The following is a 17,770-nucleotide window of genomic DNA, read 5'->3' on the forward strand; positions in this document are numbered from 1 at the left end:
GTCCTAAGCTCTGGAATTCCCTCCCTAAACCTCTCCGCCTCTCTACTACATTAAAGGCAGTATATAAATGCTAATTGTTGTTGTTGTTTCTAACCCGTGCTGTACTTGACCGGGAATGTACACTAGGTGCCCAATGTAAAAGATTTAACTCCCAATATCCCATAACTGATTGAGCAAAAGTTCAGAAAACAAAAAAAAAACAAAAAGATCTAATATTATCAACGGTTTTGCTTTTAAATGGACATTTTTTTCTGAATAGCCCCAGTTTTTTTGCACATCTCACTGATGCACTCCTGGTATAATTCAGCGGGTGAGGTAGTGGAGCTCCTGGGCCCATTCACACTGGGTCACACCCTCTGCCAGAAGTTTCCGAGGAGCCTTTTTTAGGACAGGGAGTGAATGGGAATATCCTCGGCTCTGGCTTGGGTCATGCTGAATGACCAGTACGCTGGGAGAATTGGCCTTGCAGGCACCAAGTAAGTGGATCCCACCTGGAGGTCCAGGGTTGGATCCTGGCTGGAATTTTTGAAAAAATTCACAAGCTGCGATTAGAGATTGGCTTCCGTGTAAGCTGGCTGATGGGCCATGGGGGAGGAGGCTGCCAGTGTAACAGGGAGCGGTCCCGCATTGCCCACTGATCCCCGACCCCACCCCCCACTCCCCAAGCCCAGTGGGTGCCCACCAATAAATTGTAAGTTGGGGAACCGCCCTCTTACCTTGGAGACTTAGGCAGGGTCAGAGTTGGAAATCCCCAGACGGTGCCCCCGGTCTGGGAGAGCTGACCATGGATTTCAGATCCGTGTTGCAGCCCCAGCCTGTATACACTACTCACAACTGTCTACATCAGCCCAGCTGAGGTGTGACCCAGTGTAAATGGGCCTCAGCCTAATTCCCAGGAACTCCACTTCCTCACCCGCTGAATTATGCCAGGAGTTCATCAAAGAGATGTGCAAAAAAACTGGGGTTATTCAGAAAAAAATGCCCATTTAAGGGGCAGGTAAAAGCAAAACTGTTGATAATATTAGATCTTCTTGTTTAATTTTTTTTTGTTTTCTGAACTTTATGCTCAATCAGTTATGGGATATTGGGAGTTAAATCTTTTACATTGGGCACCTAGTGTACATTCCCGGTCAAGTACAGCACGGGTAAGAAACAACAACAACAATTAGCATTTATATACTGCCTTTAATGTAGTAGAGAGGCGGAGAGGTTTAGGGAGGGAATTCCAGAGCTTAGGACCTCGGCAGCTGACGGCACGGCCGCCAATGGTGGAGCGAAGAAAATCGGGGATGCGCAAGAGGCCAGAATTGGAGGAGCACAGAGATCTTGGAGTAAAGCTCCTCCTTTACTGTCCCATCAATCAATCCCAGGGCAAGTACAACACAGGTTAGATACAGAGTAAAGCTCCCTCTACACTGTTCCATCAATCAATCCCAGGGCAGGTACAGCACGGGTTAGATACAGAGTAAAGCTCCCTCTACACTGTCCCATCAAACACTCCCAGGGCAGGTACAGCACGGGTTAGATACAGAGTAAAGTTGTTTCAGGCTCGAGACACCTTTTGCTTTTACTTTTCAAGAATGTAGGTCACTCTTGCATAAAATCACAAGTCATTAAACAATGTCAAGTTACACGAGTTTAGTGAAAAAAAATTAGAGGGATAGACTAAAATAAAAACACATCAAACAAAATGGTAATTGGAAAGAATAAAACATTCCACAGAGGTACGTTGGTGTAGTGGTGCTGTTACTGAACTAGTAATCCAGAGAAAGTGAGTTTAAATCCCACCCTGGGCAGTTTGAAAATTTCAATTCAGTTTAAAAAGTCTGGAAATAAAAAGCTGGTATCAGTAAAAGTGACCATGAAGCTGTCGGATTGTTGTAAAAATCCAACTGAAACCTGCTGTCCTTACCTGGTTTGACCTTTATGTGACTCCAATCACACCAACATGGTTGACTCTTAACTGCCCTCTGAAGTGGCCTAACAAGACACTCAGTCGTATTACCACCTTCTCAGGGCAACTTGGGATGGGTAATAAATGCTGGTCTTGCCAGTGACACCCACATCTCAAGAACAAATATTTTAAAAAATTCCCTCTTCCCAGCTATTACACAAGCAGAACTTTGCTTCTGAGAGTCTGGATGTGCTAGACAAAGGAAAAAGGTTTAAAACAGAAGAAAGAAAGAATTTGCATTTCTATAGCGCCTTTCACAACCTCAGGACGTCCCAAAGCACTTTGCAGCCAAAGAAATACTTTTGAAATGCGGCAGCCAATTTGCGCACAGCAAGATCCCACAAACAACAACATGCTAATGACCAAATCATTTGTTTTTCGTTATTGGTTGAGGGGTAAATATTGGCCCAGGACACTCCCTGCTCTTCTTCGAAATAGTGGCCGTGGGATCTTTTACATTCACCTTAGAGGGCAGATGGAGCCTCGGTTTAACAACTCGTCCGAAAGACGGCACCTCCAACAGTGCAGCACTCCCTCAGTACCGGCACTGGGAGTTTCTGCCTAGATTTTGTGCTCAAGTCGCTGGAGTGGGGCTCAAACCTACAACCTTCTGACTCAGAGGCAAGAAGCTAAATATCAAAAAAAAAGCATGAAAGTACGAGCAGGTTTCATGCTTTTCTTTTTCAATTATGTAGTTAAGTTCCCTACCAGAACAGAGAGGGTCCCAGCATCCAATCCTGGCATTGACCCTTGCAAGGAGACGCAAAGTGCCTTGTCTCCTGGCACCCTTTCAAAGAGGCACGATACCCTTGCCTGCAGCTGACATCCAGTGACACTTCTGATCCCCGTAACACATGAAATAAGATTGAGCTGTCTTCAGACACTCGTCCTGGTTACAGCCGGTGCTGATCCTCACCAGAAATTAAATGCCCTTCCATCCTGGAACCCTCAACAGCTGGAAACCAATAGAAAAGAGGGCCTCCATATCCAGTGCCATTCCAAGTGAGAGAGCTGGCTGCTTCCAAACTTACACGTTCAGGGGCAATAATATTCCAGCAGAAAATAGAGAAGCAGTTAGTCAACCAAGAAGACAAAGAAGTTATGAAACGTGTGTCCAGGCCTACGGCCCATGGTGAAGGACTGAAGAAAGCAGGAGAGAAGGTGGGGCAAATCGCAAAATAGTGTTTAGGTCTCACCAAGCTTGGGTTTTCAAAGCCTGTAGGGTTGTAGGAGGAGGGGAAGGCTGAGGGAGGGGGAGATCCCACAACTTTGAAGTGTGGTGTGAGCATCAGCCATGGCTCAGTGGGTAGCACTCTTGCCTCTGAGTCAGAAGCTCGTGGATTCGAGTCTCACTCCTGGACTTGATCACATAATCCAGGCTGACACTCCCAGTGCAGTACTGAGGGAGTGCAGCACTGTCGGAGGTGCCGACTTTCGATGAGATGTTAAACCGAGGCCTCATCTACCCTCTCAGGTGGACATAAAAGATCCCATGGCACTATTCAAAGAACAGCAGGGGAGATATCCTGGTTTCCTGTTCAATATTTATCCCTTAACCAACATCACTAAAAACAGATTATCTGGTCATTATCACATTACTGTTTGTGGGATCTTGCTGTGCCCGAATTGGCTGCTGCTTTTCCTACATTACAACAGTGACTACACTTCAAAAGTGCTTCATTGGCTGTAAAGCGCTTTAAGACATCCTGAGGTTGTAAAAGGCATTATATCCCTCCGTCTCTCTCTATGAAAGAAGTTAACATAGGAGACGATGCAATGAGTCTTGATTTGAAGGGCACAGCGAGGAAGAAGAGGATGGAGAATTGTGTATTTGGAGTTTAGAAGGACAAAGAGAGTTCAGGAGATGCATTAAGCTGTCCCTAGGAACCGTGTGCCAGTGGTCATTGTGTAGGGAAGCTTCAATTCCATTACATTCTGCCGTTCTGCCTCGTCCCTTCTGCCACTGAGGTTAAAATCAAAATCTCATTGGACTTTGGAGCAAAGAGTCCTGTTTTTCAGATGTGCAGAAATTTGTTGAATGTAAAGTGGATGCCAAGAGAAATTGGATCTTGTTGTGCTCTTTTTAGGGGCGTAAAACTGGTGCAATGAGGTTCAATTTCGGGAACCAATATCCTGTGCCCCAAGGATGCCTGAAAAACGTCCGACCCAATGTCGGACCATTCCTCAGGCGTTCCTGGCGGCCACCTAAAATGGGCATTACATATGCAAATAAGGGGCCTAACGCCTGTATTAGGCCTCCTCCCCAATATTGGGCTGTGATGTGCAGTGACCACCAACAAAAGGGGATGTCCTGTGGAGGGGATGGAGCAAGTGAGCTCCTCCCAGATCCGAGCCCTCCTGAGGGCTGCGATTGACCCCCTCCCACTGCCCTCCACCCGCTTCCCAGGACTCACCTGAGGCCCACTCCCGGAGAGGTGGGTGGCCTGATATCCGATTCACCAGTCGGACCAGCTACCTGATAGGTTCCGTCTCGCCCGAAAGAGCCGGTGATGAATTTTCACCCCCAAAAGTCTTGCTTTATTTTTTTAAAAAAAACATAAGTTCGTTTCCCTCTTACTTCCATGTCCTGAGTTATTGTGAAATTTTCAATGGATTCTCATCAGTAGCAAGTCAAACAGCAGAACTGAAATCCTGATTACCTCCTTGTCCTGTTCCACATCTGGTTTCTATTTGGAAAAAGTGGCACCTTAAATTAACTGTGAGTCAACTGAAAGGTCACTTACCATCTGGGACAATATTAATTGATCAGCTGGACATTGTCATTCCTTCTGAAAAATGTATGCAGCCCGCTCAGGATTCCCATAACAACCATGTTTCCATCGCACTCCGTACTCCAAGGGGCAGCGATGAAGACAGGAAGTTCCTCAGGCAAGCACTTCCTGTTGTAGAGTCACATAGCAGTTTAGTATCAATCAACTCATTTTACAGTCAAGGAGTTTATTTTGGGGAGAGAGAGGAACCGGGTTAACAGGAGGTGTCTGCAACTTGCTGTCCTTTGTAACATCTCTCAGCATGAAGACATTGGGCTCAATGAAGGCCTGAAACACTCACATGAGGGTCTGTGGGTAATTTCTGGTCATCTGACACCAACATAGACCGTCCAACACCAATTTATTCTCTGATCGAGGAAGGCCATGTGGGTCCCATCACTTTCTGTATAATCGAATTAGACTGGCGTTCTGGGAGCTGCCCTGCTACATGCTGTTGGAATTTATAATGAGAAACATTTATTTTTAATTCAAGAAAATTCCAGATTCAAGTAAATCACTGGTTAGGCTGCAGCTGGAGTATTGTGTCCAATTCTGGGCAGCACACTTTAGGAAGGATAAGAGAGGGTGCAGAGGAGATTTACCAGAATGGTACAGCAATGAGGGACTTCAGTTACATGGAGAGACTGGAGAAGCTGGGGTTGTTCTCCTTAGAGTGGGGAAGGTTAAGAGGAGATTTGATAGAGGTGTTCAAAATCATGAAGGATTTTGATAGAGTAAATAAGGAGAAACTGTTTCCAGTGGCAGAAGGGTCGGTAACCGGAGGACACAGATTCAATAGTAACTTTCAAAAGGGAATTGGATAAATATTTGAAGGGGAAAAATTTACAGGGGAATGGGGAAAGAACGGGGGAGTGGGACTAATTGGACAGCTCTTTCAGAGAGCCAGCACAGGCACAATGGGCCAATGACTTCCTTCTGCTCTGTATCATTCTGTGATTCTATGATTACGTGAAATGAAAAGTGTTCTATGGAGGTGGACATCTACTCTGTGAGATAAAAAGTGCAGTGAGGTTCATCTGTTACATATTTGTGGCTAAGGGTTTGTTACAAACTCGGGTCTGCCTTAGATATTCTCTTGGGTACAGTGGTGCTTGTCACTTCTGTAAGTGGTCCTAGAATCTTATCATCGTATCATAGTAGGTACAACACAGGAGGCCATTCAACCCATCATGCCTTTGCCAGCTCTTTGAATGACCTATCCAGGAGTGTGCCCATACTGTTCAATATCTTTCAGATGAGACGTTAAATTGAGGCCCTGTCTGCCCTCTCAGGTGGGCGTAAAAGATCCCATCACACTATTTCAAAATGGAGACATTCCATTTTTACTGCACCTTTACTCCGTCCCTGCCAATCGGGGAGAGTTAAAATTCCCCCTAAAATATTTAAATCCAGTTGTCATTAATTCCCAGATATCTCAAATTGCTGATACCAACAGGTCTTGGTATTCTGGTTTGGGATTGATCCACCAATGAGGTAGCAGCATTAAAGGCAGCACCTTTACAAATCCTCAGGCCCATAAATTTCAAACAGGACAAACTGGTGACTAAGAAATATAAACACAAGCAATACTGAGTCTCCTGGGCCGCAAGGTCTGTTGGTGAGGGGCTGGGGGACACTAGAACCATGGATCTCTGTTTGGACACACTCTGGGGTAAAGAGCAAACTGGACTCTGCACCCTACCAGTGCTGAACTTGACCTGGGAGTGCTTGACACTGATACTGAGTACTAAACGTGGAGAGATGGCCCATTTCTCACTGATGACGTCCCTCAGCTCAATGTACACATAAATTCACCAATAATAAAAATATAAAATTAAAAGCACAAAAAATGAAGCTGATTCGTTTATAGGCAATCATGTCAGAATGCAGGGATCCATTTTAATGAAGTGCCAATGGTTAATATCACATTGAATGACTGTTTTACCTTCTCACTGAGTCCTCGGATTTGATTCCTTGTCTTGTGGACCCCATAAAGTTATGATTCCTTTCCCCGTAAAGATCCAATGCTTTGCCAGACAGTGAGTGCTTGGACACACATCAGGACTGGATTCTGTAAGCCCTCTTTAAGATCCCCTGGAGACTTTAGATCTGAGGGTGTAGAATGCCAAGTCTGCCTGCAGCAATATCACAAATGGAACTGCCAGCTCCTGAAACTCAGAGAAAAGAATTAAGGTTAGGAGGACAACAAAACCCAGAATTCACTTCAGAAGATACACTGTGTTTGTCATTGGGTTTTTTTCACACTAAAATTGTAACAAAGCAATAGAATTAGGTTAACCCTTTGTGGCAATTGTTTGTAAAGGAAATCTTTGAAGGTGGCAGGACAAGTTGAGAAGGCTGTTAAAAAAGTATATGGGTCCTGGCCTTTATAAATAGAAGCATAGAGTACAAAAGCAAGGAAGTTTTGCTAAACCTTTATAAATCACTGGTTAGGCCTCAGCTGGAGTACTGTGTCCAATTCTGGGCACCGCACTTTAGGAAGGATGTGAAGGCCTTAGAGAGGGTGCAGAGAGATTTACTAGAATGGTACCAGGGATGCGAGACTTCAGTTACATGGAGAGATTGGAGAAGCTGGGATTGTTCTCCTTAGAACAGGGAAGGTTAAGGGGAGATTTGATCGAGGTGTTCAAAATCATGAATGGCTTTGACAGAGTAAATAAGGAGAAACTGTTTCCAGTGGCAGAAGGGTCGGTAACCAGGGGACACAGATTTAAGGTGATCGGCAAAAGAGCCAAAGGCAACATGAGGAAAGATTTTTTTACGCAGTGACTTGTTATGATCTGGAATTCACTACCTGAAACAGATTCAATAGTAACTTTTGAAAGGGAATTGGATAAATACTTGAAGGGAAAAAATTTACAGGGCTATGGGAGTAAGAGCGGGGGAATGGGATTAATTGGATAGCTCTTTCAAAGAGCCGGCACAGGGATGATGGGCCGAATGGCCTCCTTCAGTGCTGTATCATTCTGTGATACTATTCTGAAAAAAACAGCAATCATATTGTTTTATTTTTATTTTAACCTCAAGCATTAATGCAAAAAAAAAGAAAATATTAAAATAAAAAGGGGTGGGAAAGAGAATACTTAAAGAAAAACAGCGAGACAATGTTTTCATCTAAAATTATCCACATTCATATTCTGTGGAGGGTGTCGGTGAGCAGAGAAGATGGACATACAATTATGCTCACTTGTTGTATATTAATATAGATTCTTGACATCTTTCATAGACCTCAGGCTGTCATCTTTTTGTCTGCCTTAATTGAAAATTAATGGTTAGTGTGTTGCCATGGTAATAAAGTCATTGGTCGCAAATAGCACTCACATTCCAAGAAGACACCAGTGGCATTATTTGTCCTGGGTGACCTTGGGAGTTCAGAGATATTGAAGGAGAAATGGGGGTTGAATATTGCCAATCCGAGCAAGACATGAGAAAAAAACTTATTGCGTGTTGTGTATAGAAAATAAAATGAATGTGTCAAGGCAGAGAGAAGGAGAATTATACTTGATTACAAAGCAGAAAAGTTTCATCTTTTCATTTGATTCTGTCCATTGCCTCTCAGAGATTGGTGTTATGATGTTGCAGTAGGGTGTATTATACCTTCATAATACAAACCACAGCACAGGGTACAAGTGTCGCACGACAGATGATAGGAGCTGATTGCCGCTTTGTCCCAGTGAAAGAGTTATCTGAACTAGGGCATCAATTTGGGTCGGACAAAAGGGAAAAGGATTTAAAAATATAACAGTAAGATGTGGCACAACAAAAGCAGCACAGAGTTAAGGAAATAAAGGAGAGAGGCAGTTAGCTGAAAAATGGGAAAGGAGAGAGAAAAGAGACTAGGAGGGAGTACAACACACACACACACAGACACACACACACACACACACAGAGAACAGACACACACACACACAGACACACACACACACACACACACACAGAACAGACACACACAGAGACACACACACACACAGAGAACAGACACACACACACAGAACAGACACACACACAGACACAGACACACACACAGGCACACAGACACAGACACACACACACAGACACACACACACAGACACACACACACAGGCACACGTACACAGAGAACAGACACACACACACAGACATACACACACAGAACAGACACACACACACACACAGAACAGACACACACACACACACAGAACAGACACACACACAGACATACACACACAGAGAGCAGACACACACACAGACATACACACACACAGAACAGACACACACACAGAGAACAGACACACACACACACACAGACACACACACACACACAGAGAACAGACACACACACACAGACATACACACACAGAGAACAGACACACACAGAACAGACACACAGAGAACAGACAAACACACACACAGACATACACACAGAGACACACACACAGACACAATACACACAGACACACAGACACACACAGACACACGTACACAGACATACACACACAGACACACACACAGGCACACGCACACTGATGCATCACACACAGACACACGTACATAGACACACGCACACAGACGCACACACACAGACACACACATACAGACACAACACAGATACAACACACACAGGCACAGATACAGACACACACACACACACACACAGACACAACACATACAGACACACGCATCGAGACATACACACACAGTCACAATGCACCGGCACAACACACAGACACAACACCTATAAACACACACATACAGACACACACACAGACACAATACACAGACACTCGCACACAGACACACACACACGCAGACACAAGGCACAGACACAACACACAGACACACGCGCCCAGACACACGCGCCCAGACACGCACAGGCACTCACCGACACACACACACACACACACACACTCACACACATAAACACACACAGATACACACAGACACACAAAGAAAAATATTGAGCAAATAAGGAAGGAATGACCAGTGAGTGGAATCTGTCTGCAACTATCACCATATCAGACTGACATTTTTAGTTATTTCACAAATTCACAAACTCAGCAAACTCAAAGATCTCCCTGGACTTGGGCTGACTTTTATAGTGAGTCCATCAGAAAAATCAATGCTTGGTTGATTTTAGATTTAGTGTAAATTAACTGACAAAAAGGGATCCATCTGGAGACAGTGGGCTGAAGCTACAATACTTAGCAGGTCAGGGATCCGAGGGCCTGGGTTCAATTGGAGAGAGGAGGGAAAGGGAAGCAGGAATTGGACAAAGAGAATGCCTGAGCTTGGGCTGAGACAATGGTGGAAGCCACAAGCCAATCTACTGCAGATCAGTGTGTTTATGCACTGCCAGGTTGTGCTGAGGACAACAGAGAGAACATAAACCACCAATCATCCAGCACGATTTGGAATCATCGGTACAGAAGGGTGCCACTGAGCTGTGGCGATGCTGGTACCACCTCTCCCACCCTATCTACTCATATGTGAGTGACAGCCAACGACCCCTCTTGGTTTATTTCAGGGGTAGACTCCACAAGATAACTCTCTCCCTCAAAAAGCAGTCGACGCTAGCTCAATTAGTCATTTTAAATCTGGGATCGATAGACTTTTGCCAGCCAGGGGTATTAAGGGATATGGAGCCAAGGCGGGTGGATGGAGTTAGGATACAGATCAGCCATGATCTGATTGAATGGTGGAACAGGCTCGAGGGCTGAATGGCCTCCTCCTGTTCCTATTCCTGTTCCTCTCACCGGTTGTGTTTGGAGCTCTACGTTGTTCCATGAATAATCACTGCACTCAACGCTGGATTGTTTTCAAACTATCTCAAGAGTTCAGTCATCCATCGTACATAAGGACAGCACATAAACCTGATGAGCCTCCTGATCTTGCCATGCGCCTTGTGCTTCTGATTTTCCCCTGCAGTGAGTTCCCTATCTCAGCCAGGTCAGCAATGGGGACGTGTTCAGGACAGGAAACTTCCTGCAGAGAAAGAGAGCAGGGAAATCTTTGTGTGAGTCACCGTCCCCAGAACATTCTCACTCAGCTCTCACTTGCAGCAAGGTGATGGAGATCTTTATAGGCAAAGATGCTGGTGAGTAGGACTGTGCAGGAGGTGGGCAACAGGGATTTAGATGAGTTGGAGTTTGAGGAGCTTTGGAGTAAATGAATAGAACATTCCGAAGATATCTTTTCTCTCCACAGAGGCTAACTTGGAACTTGGCCTGTTTTGTATTTCCAGCATTTTCTGTTTTCTGTGGTAAGCCTAGAGGCGAGTAAGGTGTGGATGAAACTTTCAGTCTCATTTGGGTGGAGCAGGGGTTAAGGAGAGCAATACTGTGGCAGTGGAAGGTTTCAGTGATGGACCAGATATGCGTTTTGAAGATTAAGCTCAAACAGGACACCAAGGTGCAGTGAAGCTTGATTTAAATGCATCATGGATGTAGGAGGAGGAAGAGCAGGTACATAGGAACGTAGGAATTGCTACAAGAAAAAGGACCAAGGTCCATCTAGTTCACCTTCGACCATCCTGGCAGTCACAGGATGCAATGATAATGAAGATGTTGACTAACCATATCAATCAATCTCTATCAATAGGCTCAATTTTGGAATAAAGTAGCGGGTTCGTTGGGGGCAGGGCGGCTCCAAAAATTGGGGAAATCCCGAGAGGGTTCGGAACCCGGCTCCAACCTGCAGACTTCCGGGTTCCCGACTGATGTGACCGGGTACGCGCGCACCTCACAAATGCGGAAGTCCCGCCAACAATTAAAGCCGGGGGGATGACAGTTAAGACAGCTAGTTAGATATTTGAAGTAATTGAAGTATTAATTTTGTGCACATTGAGGCAGGGGTCCGATTTTCAAACATCCTCAGCGTGTTTCCTGTGCTGTGGGAAACACTCCGTGTTCTACCAGACGTGTTTCAGCCTGCAGCCAGTTGGACATTCAAATGCTTGTTTGACCGATGGGGATAAAGGGTGAGTTATTGCAGCAGGGCACTCTGTTCTTTCAGACAAACTATTGGCTGGGAGATCTTTGTGTTTCCACCGAAAATTCTTAGTTTCCACTCACAATTCTTTTGTTCACACATATTTACCAACTTTTCAGACCCCCTCAAACTCACACCATCACCATGGCTGCGTTCACCACTACATCCGAGGACGAGCAACATCACCATGGCTGCGTTCACCACTACATCCGAGGACGAGCAACATCACCATGGCTGCGTTCACCACTACATCCGAGGACGAGCAACATCACCATGGCTGCGTTCACCACTACATCCGAGGACGAGCAACATCACCATGGCTGCGTTCACCACTACATCCGAGGACGAGCAACATCACCAGCCTCGCCACCCCTGCCTGCACAAAACAGTCCTTCAACTACACGCACACCCACTGTAAAGTGACCCAATGGGTGGCATCAAGTGCTGCCGTTCATGGTGAAGCTCGTGAAAGGGCCCTATCACAAAAGCCAGTCAAGAATGGCCAAGACGTGGCAGTAGTGGTGAGAATAACATTTAATGTGACTTTAACAAAAAACAAATATAAATGAAAAACATGAGTCTGTCAGACACCCTTGTGCTTCCCCTTCGTGCTGACAAATCCTTTTGCTTTTCTCTTCCCACCGCTTCGATGTGGTGCATCCCCTGTGGTGCAGCAGAGGTAACGGCAGGTTGCTCATGTTCATGCTCTGACTGCTTAGATGTTGCCAAGACTGGAGAATTTTAGCTATGATGACAGATTGGATAGGCTGGGGTTGTTTTCCTTGGAACAGAGGAGGCTGAGGGGGGATTTGATTGAGGTGTACAGTTATGAGGGGCCTAGATAGAGTGGATAGGAAGGACCTATTTCCCTTAGCGGAGGGGTCAATAACCAGGGGGCATAGATTTAAAGTGATTGGTAGAAGGATTAGAGTGGAAATGAGGAAATATTTTTTCACCCAGAGGGTGGTGGGGGTCTGGAACTCACTGCCTGAGAGGGTGGTAGAGGCAGAAACCCTCAACTCATTTAAAAAATACCTGGATGTGCACCTGAAGAGCAGTGACCTGCAGGGCTACGGACCAAATGCGGAAAAGTGGGATTAGGCTGGGTGGCTCGTTTCTCAGCCGGTGCGGACACGATGGGCCGAATCGCCTCCTTCAGTGCCATAGATTTTCTATGATTCTATATGCTTTCGGCCTACGCCCTCTGGGTTTTGAAGCCTGTGAGGGCCCCTCCAAAGACTGCTCCACCTGCACCTGGAGAGGAGGCAGCATTGCGGGTACTGGTTGAGAGAGGGGAAACAGGTGAGATGTGGCAGCACTTTGAGTGGCGTCCCCACTTCCATGTCCCCTTTCGCCATCATCCCTCTCCTGGACCAGGCCCACATCACTCCTTCCACCCTGCTGGACAGTCTGGAGGACATGTATGAGGTCTTGGAAGTCCAGTTGTAAAGTATCTACCTGCCTGTTTAAGGGTTGGGGGTGGGTTGGGGTGGGTAGGGGAGCATTGGGGGCTGGATGGGGGCGGGTAGGGGGAGCGTTGGGGGCTGGATGGGGGCGGGTAGGGGGAGCGTTGGGGGCTGGATGGGGGCGGGTAGGGTGAGTGTTGGGGGCTGGATGGGGGCGGGTAGGGTGAGTGTTGGGGGCGGGTTGGGGAGCATTGGGGGCGGGTTGGGGGCGGGTAGGGGGAGCGTTGGGGGAGCATTGGGGGTGGGTTGGGGGCGGGTAGGGGGAGCGTTGGGGGAGCATTGGGGGCGGGTTGGGGTCGGGTTAGGGTCAGTTTGGGGGCGGGTTGGAATCGGGTTGGGGGCGGGTTGTGGTCGGGTTGGGGGCGGGTTAGGGTCAGTTTGGGGGCGGGTTGGAATCGGGTTGGGGGCGGGTTGGGGTCGGGTTGGGGGCGGGTTGGGGTCAGTTTGGGGGCGGGTTGGAATCGGGCTGGGGGCGGGTTAGGGTCAGGTTGGAGTCGGGTTGCCTATCATTTAATTTTTAACCCCCACACGCCTCTACCCCACACTCCCTGAGGGGTTAAAATGACCCCCTCAGGGTTTACAGGACTTGAAAGTCTTACTTAGATTTCTCTGCCATCAATGCTTCAGAAGGCTCCCCTCCACCCCGGAGGCTGCTGGGGAGTTGTACCAGCTGTTGGCTGAAGATCTGGGACCCACTTCCACCAGGGACACAGTATTGTTTGTAGCAGCGAAAGTGACCGCTGTCTTGAAATTTCTTTGCCATCAGATCTTTCCAGGTAGCCTTGGGAGATCTTTTTTCACATTTGTTAGGCAGCAGCACAAAACTGTATAAATAAAGTCACTGATGTTCTATTAAGGCAGTCCTTGCACTTTATTGCCTTCTCATTGGAACCCGCAATAGAAAGAGCAAAAAGGCCATTTCTACGGACGAGCAGGGTAAGGAGCAATCGGTGGAGTACGTGTGGCCTTGAAAGCCCATGTGACAAAACGTGTAATTCCATTAATAAGAAAGGATTTCATTCCATCAATGTCCAGCTCCTGTGCGATGCCAATTCACCTTCTCCTGCACATTGATATTCGCTCTCCAGGAAGCTGTCATGACACTTTTACCACATGCTAATCCACCAAACCAGCCCAGATAGTGCAAAGCCGCATATCAGGATGGCTGATTGGAGATCAAGGATATCCCCTGCAGTGATGGCTAATGACTCCAGCACACCATCTACCCTACAGAGGAGTGGAGCGATTCTAATGAAGCCCATGGGACTACTGGAAGTGTGATAGAGAAGATTATTGGCAACCTGAGGTCTCATTTTAGGTACTTGGACAAAGATGGTGGAGCCCAGCCAGAGTGCCCAGAATTACAGCAGCTTATGTATGCTGCATTATGTTGCGATGCAGAAAGGATTATTACTCCCTGAAGCTGAAGAGAATGATGATGATGAAGAGAAAAAATGAGTCTTCATCCCCCCAGATGAGAAGGATAGTGCACAGGAGGGCGAGGAGGAGAGTCAGCATCCTGCGGCCAGGGAAAGGAGGGTCCAATTTATAGCTGAGTGCTTTCAACAAATAAAAGTTCAGAAGGCAAATAAAAGCCCTCCCCTCCCTCTCCACACTCACATCTGCCTCATTAGGACCTGATATCCCAAAGGGGCGCGGCCTTGTAACAGTAGCAGAAATCGCATATTACATCACCTCAGTCCGGTGAATACATCCTGAGAAATGAATGTTAAAGTCTATGTCCTCAATACATTTTTACTTTTTGGTCTAATATTTTCCAAGTGATTCCAATCAGTTCAAATATTTTGTTATGCCACGTCTACCCATTGTGCTGACTGCCTTTTATTTGCTCTGAAACAAAAGCCAAATACTGCGGATGCTGGAAATCTGAAATAAGAACAGAAAATGCTGGAAAACACTCGGCAGGTCAGGCAGGGTCTGTGGGGAGAGAAACAGAGTTACCTTTCTCCACAGTTGCTGCCTGACCTGCTGAGTGCTTTCCAGCATTTTCAGTTTTTATTTTTTATGCCTCATTTGCTCCACTTCCTACTTCTACGAGTTGATTTCTGAGTGAAGTGAGGTTAAGAGGTGGATGGCTGGGATAATTCCTCTGGAGCCTCCGAGGTGGTTTTCGTCTCAGTGAGGCTGCCGCCCGTGTCCGACCCGTGCCATTCCCTTGCAACGTCAAGCTGGGACTGGGCACAGATCTGAAGATCCCACACCTGCTGGTTTTGGAATGAAGTGGATTCATTGTTATCCGTGCGAGAGGCTGCAGCCCTTGGTGCCTGGCATTGGTTTAGATCCGCTGGTGGTCAGTGGGAGAACAGATGGATTAGTCCCAATTAAGTCTTGGAAGCCCTATGAACGTGTTGTATTAGTCCCAGGAACAAGTCAAGGAACAAACAGCAGAGCAAAAGGAAAGTGATGGAACACATCAGGGAGAAAGAAAGGGCGTATTACATTCTGAAATGTACAGGGAAGAAGACAGAACCAAGCAGAGGAAGTCCAAGAAACTGCAAAGAGGGAACTCAAGAGGAAAATTTAATGGGCAATATCAAAATGTTCTTTAAATATATCAGGAACAAGAGGATACAGAGGACTGTTGGACTGTTTATAGTGGCAGTGGGGAGTTGGTGTCTGATCACAGGCAAGTGACAGAATGACTAAATCATTACTTTGTGAGTGTTTTGAACCATTGAAAGAGGGACAGAGATGCTTCAGTTGATAGAGGAGTGAAAGGGAGAGAGCAGGCTGGAAACTCTTAGTATCACAACAGAATGTGCAGTAGAAAAGTTTAATAGTGGGTTAAACAAAGGCTCAAGGCTCTGACAATTTGCATCCAAGGGTGCAGATACAACTGGACCGAGAAGATTGCAAACCCCCTCACAAATATCTTTCAAAGTTCACTGAAATGGGGTAACATCCCACTGCACTGAGAGAGAGGTATAAATTAGTCCAGAGTCAGAGTGGGCAAGCTCTTATAATCAATAAGCCAAGATAAAATTAGGAAGAATTTAGAAATGCATGGGTTAATCAAAGAGAGCCAGCACAGATTTGTTAAAGGTAAGTTGTGTTTAAGAAGCAAGGATGAGCAGAGAGATTTAGGGGTCCATGCACAGAAATCACTAAAATCTAGTGGACAGGTACAAAAGATAATTAAAAAGGCTAACGGAATGTTGGCTTTTGTCTCAAGAGAGCTGGAATACAATGAGGTAGAAGTTGTGTTACAGGTTATGTTAACCAGAGCTCTGGTTAAACCCCACCTGTAGACACTGCGTTCAGTTCTGGGCACCGCACCTCAGGAAGGATAGATTGGCCTTGGAGGGGGTGCAGCGCAGATTCACCAGAATGATACCGGGGCTAAAAAGGTTAAATTATGAGGGCAGGTTGTATAGACTAGTCTTGTATTCTCTTGAATAGAGAAGATTAAGGTGTGACCTAATCAAGGTGTTTAAGATGATTAAAGGATTTGATAGGGTCGATAGAGAGAAACTATTTCCTCTGATGGGGGGAGTCCAGAACAAGGGGGCTGAACCTTAAAATTAGAGCTAGGCCGTTCAGGGATGATGTCAGGAAGCACTTCTTCACACAAAGGGGAGAGGAAATCTGGAACTCTCTCCCCCAAAAAGCTGGTGAGGCTGGGGGTCAATTGAAAATGTCAAAACTGAGACTGATAGATTTTTGTTGGGCAAAGGTGTTAAGGGTTACAGAACCAAGGAGGGTAAATGGAGTTAAGATACAGATCAGTTATGATTTAATTGAATGGCGGAACAAGCTGAAGGGGCTGAATGGCCTCATCTTGTTCCTATGTTGCTATGTAACAAACTTAATTGAGTTGATGCAAGAAGTGACCGAGTTTATAGATAAAGGGAATGCAGTAGGTGTAGTGTATACAGAACATTAGAAAGGATTTGAAAAGGTGTCTCACAAGAGGCTTGTTAGAAAAATCTAGGTGTCTGGTATAAGACAAAATAAGCAACACGGATAGAAAGTTGGTTGACTGACAGGAGACAAAGGGTTAGGGTAAATGGGTGTTCCTTGGACTGGAAAAGTGTTGGAAGTGGCTTACTCCAGGGGTCAGTGCTTTTGTATAGATGATTTGGCCTTGGGCATAGGAAGCACAATCTTGAAATTACTGATGACACCAATGTAAGGGGCTTGGTAAGCAATGAGGAGAATGATCAAAGACTTCAGGAAGATCCGGACAGGTTAGAGTATTGTGTTCAATTCAGGGCACCGTACTTTAGGACGGATTTTTTTTATTATTCATTCATGGGATGTGGGCGTCGCTGGCGAGGCCGGCATTTATTGCCCATCCCTAATTGCCCTTGAGAAGGTGGTGGTGAGCCGCCCTTGAGAAGGTGATGGATGTCAAGGCCTCAGAGAGGGTGCAGAGAGATTTACCAGAATGGTGCCAGAGCTGAGAGTCTTCAGTTATGTGGAGAGACTGGAGAAGCTGGGGTTGTTCTCCTTAGAGCAGAGAAGGTTAAAGGAAAGTTAAGTGAGGTGTTCAAAATTATGAAGGGTTTTGATAGAGAAGGAGAAATTGTTTCCACTGGCAGAAAGAAGCAGATTCAATAGTAATTTTCAAA

This window comes from Heptranchias perlo, chromosome 27 (assembly GCF_035084215.1).
Source record: "Heptranchias perlo isolate sHepPer1 chromosome 27, sHepPer1.hap1, whole genome shotgun sequence".
NCBI classification, from domain to species: domain Eukaryota; kingdom Metazoa; phylum Chordata; class Chondrichthyes; order Hexanchiformes; family Hexanchidae; genus Heptranchias; species Heptranchias perlo.